Source organism: Gastrolobium bilobum, unplaced genomic scaffold (assembly GCF_033153095.1).
Source record: "Gastrolobium bilobum isolate Gb01-03AN ecotype WA unplaced genomic scaffold, APGP_CSIRO_Gbil_v1 utg153444, whole genome shotgun sequence".
Lineage (NCBI taxonomy): Eukaryota > Viridiplantae > Streptophyta > Magnoliopsida > Fabales > Fabaceae > Gastrolobium > Gastrolobium bilobum.
This window is the reverse complement of record NW_026897633.1, coordinates 20,647-31,898: the sequence shown is the minus strand read 5'-3', so window position 1 is coordinate 31,898 and position 11,252 is coordinate 20,647. Positions and strand designations below refer to the sequence as shown.

Sequence of the window (11,252 nt, the reverse complement as noted above, 5' to 3'; positions counted from 1 at the left end):
TCCGGGAACAAAAATAACACTACATAGCTAATACAAAATACATAAGATGGAACCCATGTTCAAAATATAATAAACTTTATGCCAAAAGACAATAAAACAAAACTTTTCATGATTCATCATATATAAAAATCACAAAACTTAATTTCCTCATGTTCAATATGACGATGGCTCTGATACTAATTGTTGGAAATTTTTTAATTCCTCTAAACCTTTTGGTGATAACTATCACCTACAAGCCAAGCTCCATCATACCAAATCATAAAGAAATAAGAGCATAAAGGTGGAGGCATACCTGTCTCCATTGCAGCGGAATAACTTTGATCTTGTCTCTTGGGGTTTGTAGTTTTCCTCAGTCAAATCACCCTAAAACTGAATTTCTTAGTGTGCCGTCTCTCTCTTGATGGAGAAGAGAAACTAGGGTTGTCATTTGACATCTGGGGGACCATAACCCTTATAGTGTTTTTATCTTTATTGTTGGGCCAATAAGCTCCCATTATACCTAGTTGGCCCAACACCGGTATCCACTCATTCAGCCCATACTCACTTAGGAATCTATTTGGGAATATTTAACTGATCACTTTAATTTACCCAATATATATAAATAGCACAATATAATTAATAATATAATATGTGACCCACAATAATTATTAGAAAATATAATTTCCTAACACCAACTAACTATGTATGCTTGTCTCTGTTGGACCTTTAAACTATTTTCCCCATTTTTTTAAGCCCGTTAAGAATTTTAAGAGCTATGACCTGTGAAATAGAAAAGAAAAATTTGTAAATTTCTTGTAATGCATTAATATTAATATTAATATTATATATATATATATATATATATATATATATATTTATATATATTAATTACTTTGAAAAATAATAGAAAGAAAAATAATTTGCTTCACAATTACTTCACGTGATTGTGAAGTAATTTTAAATTATTTTGAAATAAAAAAGTTAGGCCGACACGCTCAATAAGGAGGGTCCAGCCAATAAATACAATGATCCATATGAATTAACATATCCCGAGTTAACATTTTTTTTTAATCATAGTGTAATTCTTGTTATTTTGCTCCTTTATTTCCCTCACCACCTTTGAACCGCCTCGTGCAAATCCCTTTCATAGAGAAAAATTTGATGTCCTAGAACTATTGAATTCGGTGCTTTTTTTTTTTTATTAAAAAGTAAAAAAAAAAAAAAATCTTTTTCTACCCATACTTTTTTTATATATCTCAGTAAGTTCTAATACATTCCCTTTTTAATATAAGGGAGTACCGAGGTGTACCAAAGTTTTTCTCCATTGAATGGATTTAAGAGAGACCAGGGCCATTAAATAATACTAACTTGGAGGGGTTAGAGTTAGGGATTCTCCTCCCCAAATTCACACAAACTTTTATATTAATACACAAGGCTAGCATGATGGGCTGGCCGCTTAAATGCCCAGTTGAGGCCTAATTAGTCAGCATTCTATGGATAAGCACATGTTTTTTAATAGCGGATGTATTGGCTAATGATTTTTGACTCATTTTCGTTCTCTCTCATCATTAGAGATATTATTCCACCTTTATAAATCCCTCCTCTTTAACAAAGGAGAAGCTGATTTCTAAAGCCATAGTTGCCTTACTTGCATCTCCCTTTGGCAGTCTCATGCAAGAACACCTTCTGTGACTGTTTTTGAGTTTTGATCCATAATATTATTACCTCTTTAAGCTCTTATGAATTAAGATGTTACGTCCCTTGAAAAATATGGACCTAACTCTTAATCCACCATAATTCACACTTCATGCTTTAAATGAAAATAATGAAGTATAAATTTACCATGAGCTCAGCCTATCAATATTTATTTTTATTTTTCGTTATGTATGAATTTTTTTTTAAAATTTGTTCAAATCTTATTATGTATTCATCCTTTGCCATTCTCATAAAATTTTCTATTATTGGTTAAATCAATGTTAATAGGGATAAGTTATTCTACCTATCATTTTTTCTGCTTATCTTTGTCTATCACTCTCTAACATCGTTAGATCAGAATCCCAATTACATTTATCATTTCTCTCTCCTATTGAAATTCTGATCTAATGATATTAGATAGTGATAGACAAAGATAGACAAAAAATAATAGGTAAAATAATCTATCACATTGTTATCAAAAAAAAAAAAAATCTATCACATCTTAAAAACAAAATTGGAGTCTGTATCTTGCACAATTGGCATCTTCTAAATAATAGACTTGAGAGTAAGACAAGCCAACGATCCATGCTAATCCAAGCTTTTCATAATATATATATATATATATATATATATATATATATATATATATATATATATATATATATATATATTTTTATTTATTTATTTATTTTTTTTATTTTTTTTTTTTCTTGATTTTGGGTTCACCCTCTAGTACTATATTAGGGGACCACCAAGCAGATGTGGTCCATCTTATGTCAACAATGACATGGCGGAAAACCTTACCAGTTTCCTCCTGGGCCTAGGCATCAGGGTCCTCTGTTTTGTTGCTTTTACTTAGCCGGAGAAGTTGACCAAAATGCAAGAAAACAAGAAGGTTACTAGGTTCTTTTATTGAGATATTTTCATATAAAAACACATATAAGAACAATATCATTAAATTAGAATTCAATGTTAGATAAAATAAAAGGTTATTAACATAATAAGCTCATAGAAATCAAAATAGTCATTGAAACAAACCTTTAACACTTCTCATCCAATATGAAAAAAAATATAAATTAAGATCATTGGAGCTTCAAGTCCTAAAATATAAATTAAAATAGCTGGTTTGAGGGTGAAGATTGAGTTCCTAAGAAATGAACAGAAGTACTTTTGAAATATAAATGGAAGAGAGAAAAAAAAATTCAATCATGAGATAAAAAAAAAACTCATTAAAATTTTCCAAAATGAGAAGAAAAAGATATAAAAGACAGGTATAAAAAGACACTTTAAGACACCTGAATACATTATTAATAATTTCTAGCTAGATGCTACTCAAATATTTTGCCATTTCATTGCTAGACTAGAGAGTGCCAAATTAGAGGAACCATGTTCACTCAGTGCAGCAACAGCACCATCACTCAATTCTTTGATTCTTTTGTGCATTTCCAAGCTTTCGTGTCCTTCCATGACTCTCTTAATAACAGTAGCAATTTCCTCTCCTTTTACTATGCCACTTTCATCAACCTTTGGCCTCACAGCCACTTTGAGCACATCTGTGAGCAATACTGCATTCATTCTTTGCTCAGCAAATAGTGGCCAAGCAATCATGGGCACCCCATGAACCACACTCTCTAGAATTGAGTTCCAACCACAATGACTCAAGAAACCACCTGTGGAACCATGACCAAGGACTTCAATTTGAGGTGCCCGTGATGGAACCACTAAGCCTTGACCTTTGGTTCTGTCCAAAAAACCTTGTGGTAAATAATGTAGTGGGTCCTCCTTTTGTCCACTAAGATAAGCAGAACTAGTTGAATTATTTGGAGCTCTCGCAACCCACAAAAACTTGTGGCCACTAAGTTCTAATCCATATGCAATCTCATTGAATTGGTCATGAGGGAGTGTTCCACCACTCCCAAAAGCCACATACAAAACAGAATTTGGTGGTTGATTCTCCAACCATCTTAAACACACTGACTCATTTACCTTATTACTTGAATCATTTTGAATGATGGGTCCAATAGGATAGACACAAGGGCAATCTCTATTGGATTCTTTCTCTTGCATAGCTCTTATAACCTCTGCTTCCAAATCTGTGAAGCTATTCACCATGATACCATCAACCAACCATAATCTCTCACACACACTAACAAATAATTTGTAGGTTTCACTTGATCTTTCATAGAGAAATGGGTCCGGAATATCTTTGACCTTGAAGGGTATAACACAACCTGGAACATTCACAGTTTTTGTTAAGTCCAAGAACTCAGAGGAAAAAATACTCTCTTCAAGCTTGGGAAAAGAAAGAAAAAATGAGAGTGTTGTAGCTCCTGAAGCAAAGAAAACATAAGACAAGAGGTTGAATTGCTTAGCTACATCAATTGCATCATATGAGAATAGGTCTAAAACTAAAGCAACCAGGTGAGTGTGGGAACTTAATGAGCTAAGTGCTTCATGAAGAAATGGAAGAGAGTGTTTCACTGTGTGTCTGATTTGTGATGAAGGGGGAAGATCAAGAGGAAGGTCTTCGATGTTCACTTGAGGAAGAATAGTGAAGTCTATGTTTGGTGGAAGAGCATCTAGAATGGCTTTCATGTGTTGGAATGAGGAGTGTGACATGGAATTCATGGTATTGTAAAACTAGTCTCTTGGAAAACTCAACGAGCGGGATCAAATGGCTCACTCCAGGGCTTGAAACCACGGCAATCCTTGACTTTTCCTCCATCATATATGATGTAGAGACACAATATTTTGATAGTTCACTATTTGCATTAAGATGGATTTATAAGTGCGCTTTTGAGGCATGACACTTGCAATTTTTTTTTATTTTTTTTTTTGTAATAACGACACTTGCAATTTTGTTAGTACTATTTTTTAACGAGGGAATGAATGAATGTATGGATGAAGTTGAGAAAGAAAAAATGTGACGTAAGCTCTTGCGTTATCAATTTATTGCTATCCATATAATTAAAGGTTTTTATAATTCTCATGTTGAAGGAGAATTAAAATCTCATGTTGTAGAGATAAAAAGTATGTAGGACCCATGTGTTAGAAAAAATTATATATAAGACCCATGTCAGCACGGAAATCGAAAGGTGTGTAGAAAAATTGTAATTTTCATGTAAAATGAGAATTATAAAACTCATAATTAAAACACGGGTAATTTTTTTTTTTTTTTGATAACATTAAAAAATTTGCAGTAGAATCCATCAAAACTTTTTCCCTTAAAACGATGAATTTTATTATTATTTTTTACAAAAGATAGTTATCTTACGTTATAGAAAGAAAATGAATGGATCTTACTATTGGATAAAAAGAAATGAAAAGTAAAAATTAAAATAAGATAATATGAGAAAAGTTATCTTATGTAAAATGAGAATAATATTTTTCACAAAACAATATAGAAATGTTGCTTACAGTAGAAGCGACAGCACACCTAACTCCTTTGAATTTGTTATCCAAAAATGTATCCTATTGTTAGTGTTGAAACTTGAAAGTGGTAAGAGTTGATATCCCGACACTGCTTTTAAAAAAAAATAAAAAATATGTGTGTCAGACGTTGACATGTTTCGATACATTTCGACACACGTCTGACACACGATCAATATTTTGGGACACATAGTCAGCTCTTCAACACGCTCCGACACATTTTTTCGACACGTGGTCAATACTTCGACACGTTTTTTTTTTGTCTTAATTTTTGTTTATTAACTAAAAAAAAAATCATTTATAAATCTATTTTTTTCTGTTTTGAAATTTGACATAAAAAATTAAGAAGATACGAAAAATAATTCTTTTATATTTATGTTATAAAATTTGAATATTTAATTGATTATATGACTTATTATGGATTGTTATATGTATTAAATATAAATTATATTATATATCTTAAAATATTATTTAATATCAAAGCGTGTCCCAACGTGTCAAAATATATCATTTCTAGAATTAACGTGTCGGCGTATCGTGTCGTGTCTCATATCCCACTTAGTGTCCGTATATCATAGAGACCGGTAAGATTGAAACAACATATGTCAGAATCAATTATACTTATCAATGGATCGTGCCTTCACATATGGTTTGGAATTGAATGATTCTGGTACCTTCAATTGTTGGTATGCTTGAAAGTAAATTATTTTGGGTTTTTTAATCGTATTGGTTCAATTTTTACAAAATTTGTTGGATTAAAATTTTGGTCAAATTGCATACCAAAAAAAAAAAATTTGGTCAAATTTATTATTAAATTAATAGATGATAACACATATTTTGTTACACGTATTCATTACTCTTGATTAATATTTTTAAAATTTAATTGAATTAAATAAAGGTCTTTTGGGTTAAATTAGAATTCTAGATTTTAATTGGATTTAATTGATTTTCATCAGAATTTTTCAGATTTACACTAATTTCGTATTTTGGCCATATCTCACTCTACAGATGTCCGATTGACTCCGTTCTTGTTTCTTTTTGCAGCTAACAGAAAGGGCTACAATCTCTATTTTCGCCACTGAAGTCCAATTCGGACGGGAAGATAGTCGAAACCTGAGCCCAAGATGGACGTCTTTTGCTGGAAATTTATTTTGACATTTGGACTTGTAAATTAAATCAGAATCCAATGTGTTTAGGGCCCAAGACCATGTTTTAATGTTTTATTTTATTTTGAGTTGGATTTGTAGAGTCGGAAGGCCAGCTTGATTAGGGGTTAAAAGGGCAAGAGTAGGGACCTTATGGATCATCTTTCGTTTGAATTTGAATTTTACAGTTTTGAAATTAATATAATTTTTGTCTTTTTTATCTTCTCTTTTCTTTAATCAACTCAAGGGTTGAGGATTCCATGGTTGAATCCTGAGGACCTGCGCCTCATTTTGAAAAAAAATTGTTTCTCTTTCCAACTCGGTTTGACATCGCGCGATTGTGGGTGTTCAATATGAGATACGCGATTGCGTTCTTGGGAAAGAGATTAACCATTAGATTTAATGGTTAGGTTGATTAACCCAATAAACTCAAGTTGAACGGGTTGATACTCCGCGATTGCGCGAGTAGACGCGCCGTATTCGACCAAACGCTAGGTGGTCGTTGTAAGAACCCACACCGTTAATTAAGAGAGTTAATTAATTAATTATGTGAAATTAGGAAATAATTCCTTAATTGACCTTAATACTTACTATGAGACTTAAATAATTATGGTAAGTGAGTAATAATGCAAAAAGTCGCTTTTCGGACGAAAAGCGCAGATACCGGTTCTGCTACTCGGTATAAATGCGTACCGAAAAAGTATCCCGGAAAATCATAATAAGTGCATAATAATTAATAGAATATTAAATAGGACTAGTAAAACAAGTTTCAAGTTAAAATAATGAGAACTGGTGCTAGAAACTGATACTGGCTATGAAAAGCGCGTACTGGAAAGGTGCTGCGAAAAATAAAATAAAAATATGATAAATCTTGTAAAAATGAGTAGGATAAGAATCCTGAGTTTGGAATTAAAATGCTAAGCGTAGTAAATAACAATAATACTGTGTGTTTATGACTTAACTGCCTATATATAGTGCTTGGCACTAAACCCTAGACTGATTCTTCAGCCACTATACGTGTGTTTTGGGGCCAGCTGCTGCCACCTTCACTTCTTAACCTCTTTGGCTTGAAAATCTCCCAAGTTTGCACCTTTCTTCTCATTTCTCTTCATCTTTAAGCCTCTATACACTTGAGAGTTGGCATTGTGAGGAGTTGTGGGTTATATTCAGAACTTCCAGCCACTGAGGGTTGGGGAGTAAACTGAGTTTCCTTGTTTTGAGTTGTTGGAGCCTTGTTCTTAGTTGTAGAAGCTCCAAGTAGCTTCTTTTGTGAAGGAAGAACTCATTTTGTTGGTCCATTTTCGTTCCCTTCAAAGTCAGTACCTTGGAGTTGTCATGTGAGCTCCAAGAGCACCTTTGGTTGGCTGTTTGAACCTTGGGTAAGTGTTATTACCTTTGATCATGAGTTTAATGGGTTAAAGTTGATGTCTTGGCATGTTTAATAAGTTAAACAAGTATGTAATCTGAGTATGAACCTTAATGTACCTAAAAATGGAGTCTTGAACGTTTTGAAGTGGTAAAAGATGAACCTTTGATGGATATCTTCGCGAAATGCAGAAACTACATTCTGTCGCGAAATATCCGGATATTAATATGCGGATATGCATATCCGGATATTGATATCCGGATTTGGGAATCTGGATATCTGGATTTTGATATCCGGATATTGACAGAGTGATATCCGGATATTGATATCCGGATATGTCCCCGAGGAATATTCGGATATTCTGGATTTCGAAGAACAGTGAAGGCACTGTCATACAGATTGTCATTTCTGGTTGGTGGACCCATGATCAACTTATGTGGACTTCTGTAGTAATTAAACTAAGTCAGAATCAAGTGATTAAGGGCGTTGTTTTTGAATCATATGCTTGTTGTGCATAAATATTGATAATATTGTTGGTCCAAACAGATTGGGATCTTGCTGTTTGTGGACTCTGAGGTATTGTGGACTCTTGGCTTGGATAGCTAGCTTGCAAGGTAAGCTTTCGTGTCCTCGGTTTAGCCATTGTCTGTTCCACCATACTCCATGGGGGGATGGTTATATGCATGATGTGTTTTCATGTATTGTTTTGCTGAAATTCTATTGAACTGTTAAGTGCAAATGCTATATGATATGTACGTGGTGTTCCGCCTAAACAGGAAGCCATGGGGTATTCCTGTGGGCGGGTACAGCATGGGCTGGTATTTATGTGGGTAATAGACGTATTCCTGCATTTATATGATCAGTAGAATAGTTATAACACACATGACATGAATATTTGTTGCATTGCACTGATTTTGGAACTGATATTGAAGTACTTCTTTTAGAACTTATATTGCACAAGTAAGTGAGCTTGGGGTGGAAGATCCTTGAGGACCCCTTGTCTTACTGAGATTTCTTGTTTAGAGATCTCACCCCACGTTTAGGGGCGCTTATTTCAGGTTCAGGTAATATGGGGACTGATGCCTCTGGCGGCAGGAGGCCAGAGCTTAGTTGATGATTATTGCTGTTATATCTATGCTGACATGTCTGGATTGGATGCGGTTTATGTTTTCCGCCTTATTATTATGTTGTTGAGGTTGAGACTTATGTGGGGCTCGATGCCTTATTTGGGTGAGCATGGGGTTTGTCCATGCCACTTTATGTTAGTACTTTGAGTTGAGTTGTATAACTTAGTAGGTTGTCCGGTCTACGGTTTGTAGTTCAGTGACTAGAGACTTATATCTGTTATTTTAATTAAGGAGGTATTCAGTTAGCTGTCTTTTGCAATTTACATACATGCATGGTTTTATTTAAATGATTAATTAAGCAAGTTGGTAATGATAATGACGTCTTAAATGAAAAGAAAAAGATATTCCGCATTTTTTTAATTAAGCGCAGCTTAATACGATGATATGATAACATTACCGGATATATACGGGGTGTTACATTTTATGGTATCAGAGCAATGGTTCAAGAGAAAAGCCTGTATGTATTCCAATGATTAGGATGCTTGGTTGTGTCTGTCTTGTGTCTTTGCTCCGTCGAGTTTTATTATGATGATGCATATGTGATCACATTGTGTGGGCCTGATCAACTCATAATTTGTGTAACTTGTGCAGAGTCATGGTAGGATGCAGGAGAACACGAGAGACTGCTGAGGGTCAACCCGACCCAATCCTGACTGCATTGGCTGAGATGCAGAAGGCTACTAGATTGGCCAACGTGGCAATTATGGACGCTGCTAGAGCAGCGAACCAGAAGGCCACAGAGGATGCTCTTGAGGCGAACAGTTTGGCGAATATGACTATGATGAGGGTCATGTTGGAGGAGATGAGAGTTGGTCCTGCTGTTGGTCAGTTCCCGCCGCCACCACCTCCACCGCCACCACCGCCTCCACCTCCACCCAGTCTACAGGATGACAGTCAGAGCCATATGGGAGATGGCAGCCACCTGACTGGGGCGATGCAGGCCTTCCCGATGCCTTCGGAGGATAGAGATGTGATTGATCACCGGCTGAATGCTTTCCGTAAGCATAAGCCACCTTCCTTTGATGGGTCTTATGATCCTATTGCTGCGGCGAGATGGCTACAGGCGCTAGAGAATATCTTTCGGGTCATGCAGTGTACCGACCCACAGAAGCTGATGTTCACTACCTACATGTTGGAGGGTGATGCCCATGAGTGGTGGATGAACACCTCTCATGCGTTCGAGATGCAGGGTCATGTTATGACATGGCCATTCTTTGAGGACTGCTTTTTGGGCAGATACTTTCCCTATGATGCACAGGAGAGGAAACAGGGAGAGTTCGACAGGTTGGTTCAGGGCTCGCTGTCTGTTGACGAGTACCTAGCCAAGTTCAATGAGCTAGTAAAGTTTGCGCACTTCCGGATGGAGAGACCTACTCCTGTATTCTTGGCTGCTAAGTTCCACAGGGGACTTAGTGAGGATATTGCTGGTTACCTTGCGGGGTCTGCTTCTAGAGACTTTGGGACACTGGTGCAGCAGTGTCGGGACATCGAGGAAATCTGTAACTCGAGTAAGGCCAAGAGGGCCAAGGTGGCTGAGACGAAGGTAACTGGTAGTTCCACTTCCTGAAAGGACAGGAAGTTTGCTGGCAAAGGCAAAGGGAAGCAGTTGGCTGCTAGGCAGGCGCCTAGTCAGTTCAAGAGGAGTTTTACTCAGGGGAGTTCAGCGAGACCTCCTACTCCCAGATGCTTGGGTTGTGGGAAGGTTCATTTGGGGCCGTGTGCTACCGGTCAGACGATCTGTTTCCAGTGTGGCAAGGAGGGCCATTATGCTAGAGAGTGTCTGTCATCGACGGCGAGAGCTGCAGCAGTTCAGGCAGTTCTATTGCGGATGGTTCCCCTTTCACCTTCAGCGGCACCAGAGGTGCCACCTGCCACGGGGCGAGTGTATACTTTGGATCGTCAGCAGTCGGACAGAGCTCTGAACCTGGTTAGAGGTACTGTTTCCATTGGTGGATCTTCTGTGGATGTGTTGTTTGACTCCGGGGCTACGCATTCTTTCATTGCTACCCCGATTGCTGTGGGGCTTGAGTTGCCCATGTATGTTCTTTCTCCACCGTTGCGGGTGACCACCGCCACCGGAGAAAGGTGTGATTCCTCCACTGTTCATCGCGATGTGGCGTTTCAGTGGGATAGCCGTGAGTTCTCGGTGGATCTGATAGGATTACTGATGGCCAACCTTGAGATTATTCTAGGCATGGATTGGTTGTCCAGGAACTGTGATTTGATTGATTGTTATGCCAAGAGAGTGGTGATGTCTCCGTGTGGGTCCACAGTCAGTTCCTCACCTTTCATTTCAGTCCTGTAGACTATGAGGGCCTTGAGAGCAGGGGCATTTGGCTATGTGATGTTGGGAGGTTTGGTGAGTGGGACACAGGAGGATATCACTGGCATTCCTGTGGTGAGGGAGTTCCTCGAGGTATTTCCTGAGGACATCCCTGAGTTTCCGCCGCTTAGGGAGATTGAGTTCTCCATTGACTTATTGTCTGGTGTGAGGCCCGTTTCATTGGCTCC

The 11,252-nt window shown here is 37.0% G+C and overlaps 1 pseudogene; it reads right to left on the bottom strand.

Annotated features, from left to right (window-relative positions):
- Positions 1 to 2,818: 2,818 nt before the first annotated feature.
- On the bottom strand, positions 2,819 to 4,405 carry LOC133308850 (hydroquinone glucosyltransferase-like; annotated as a pseudogene).
- Positions 4,406 to 11,252: the final 6,847 nt, after the last annotated feature.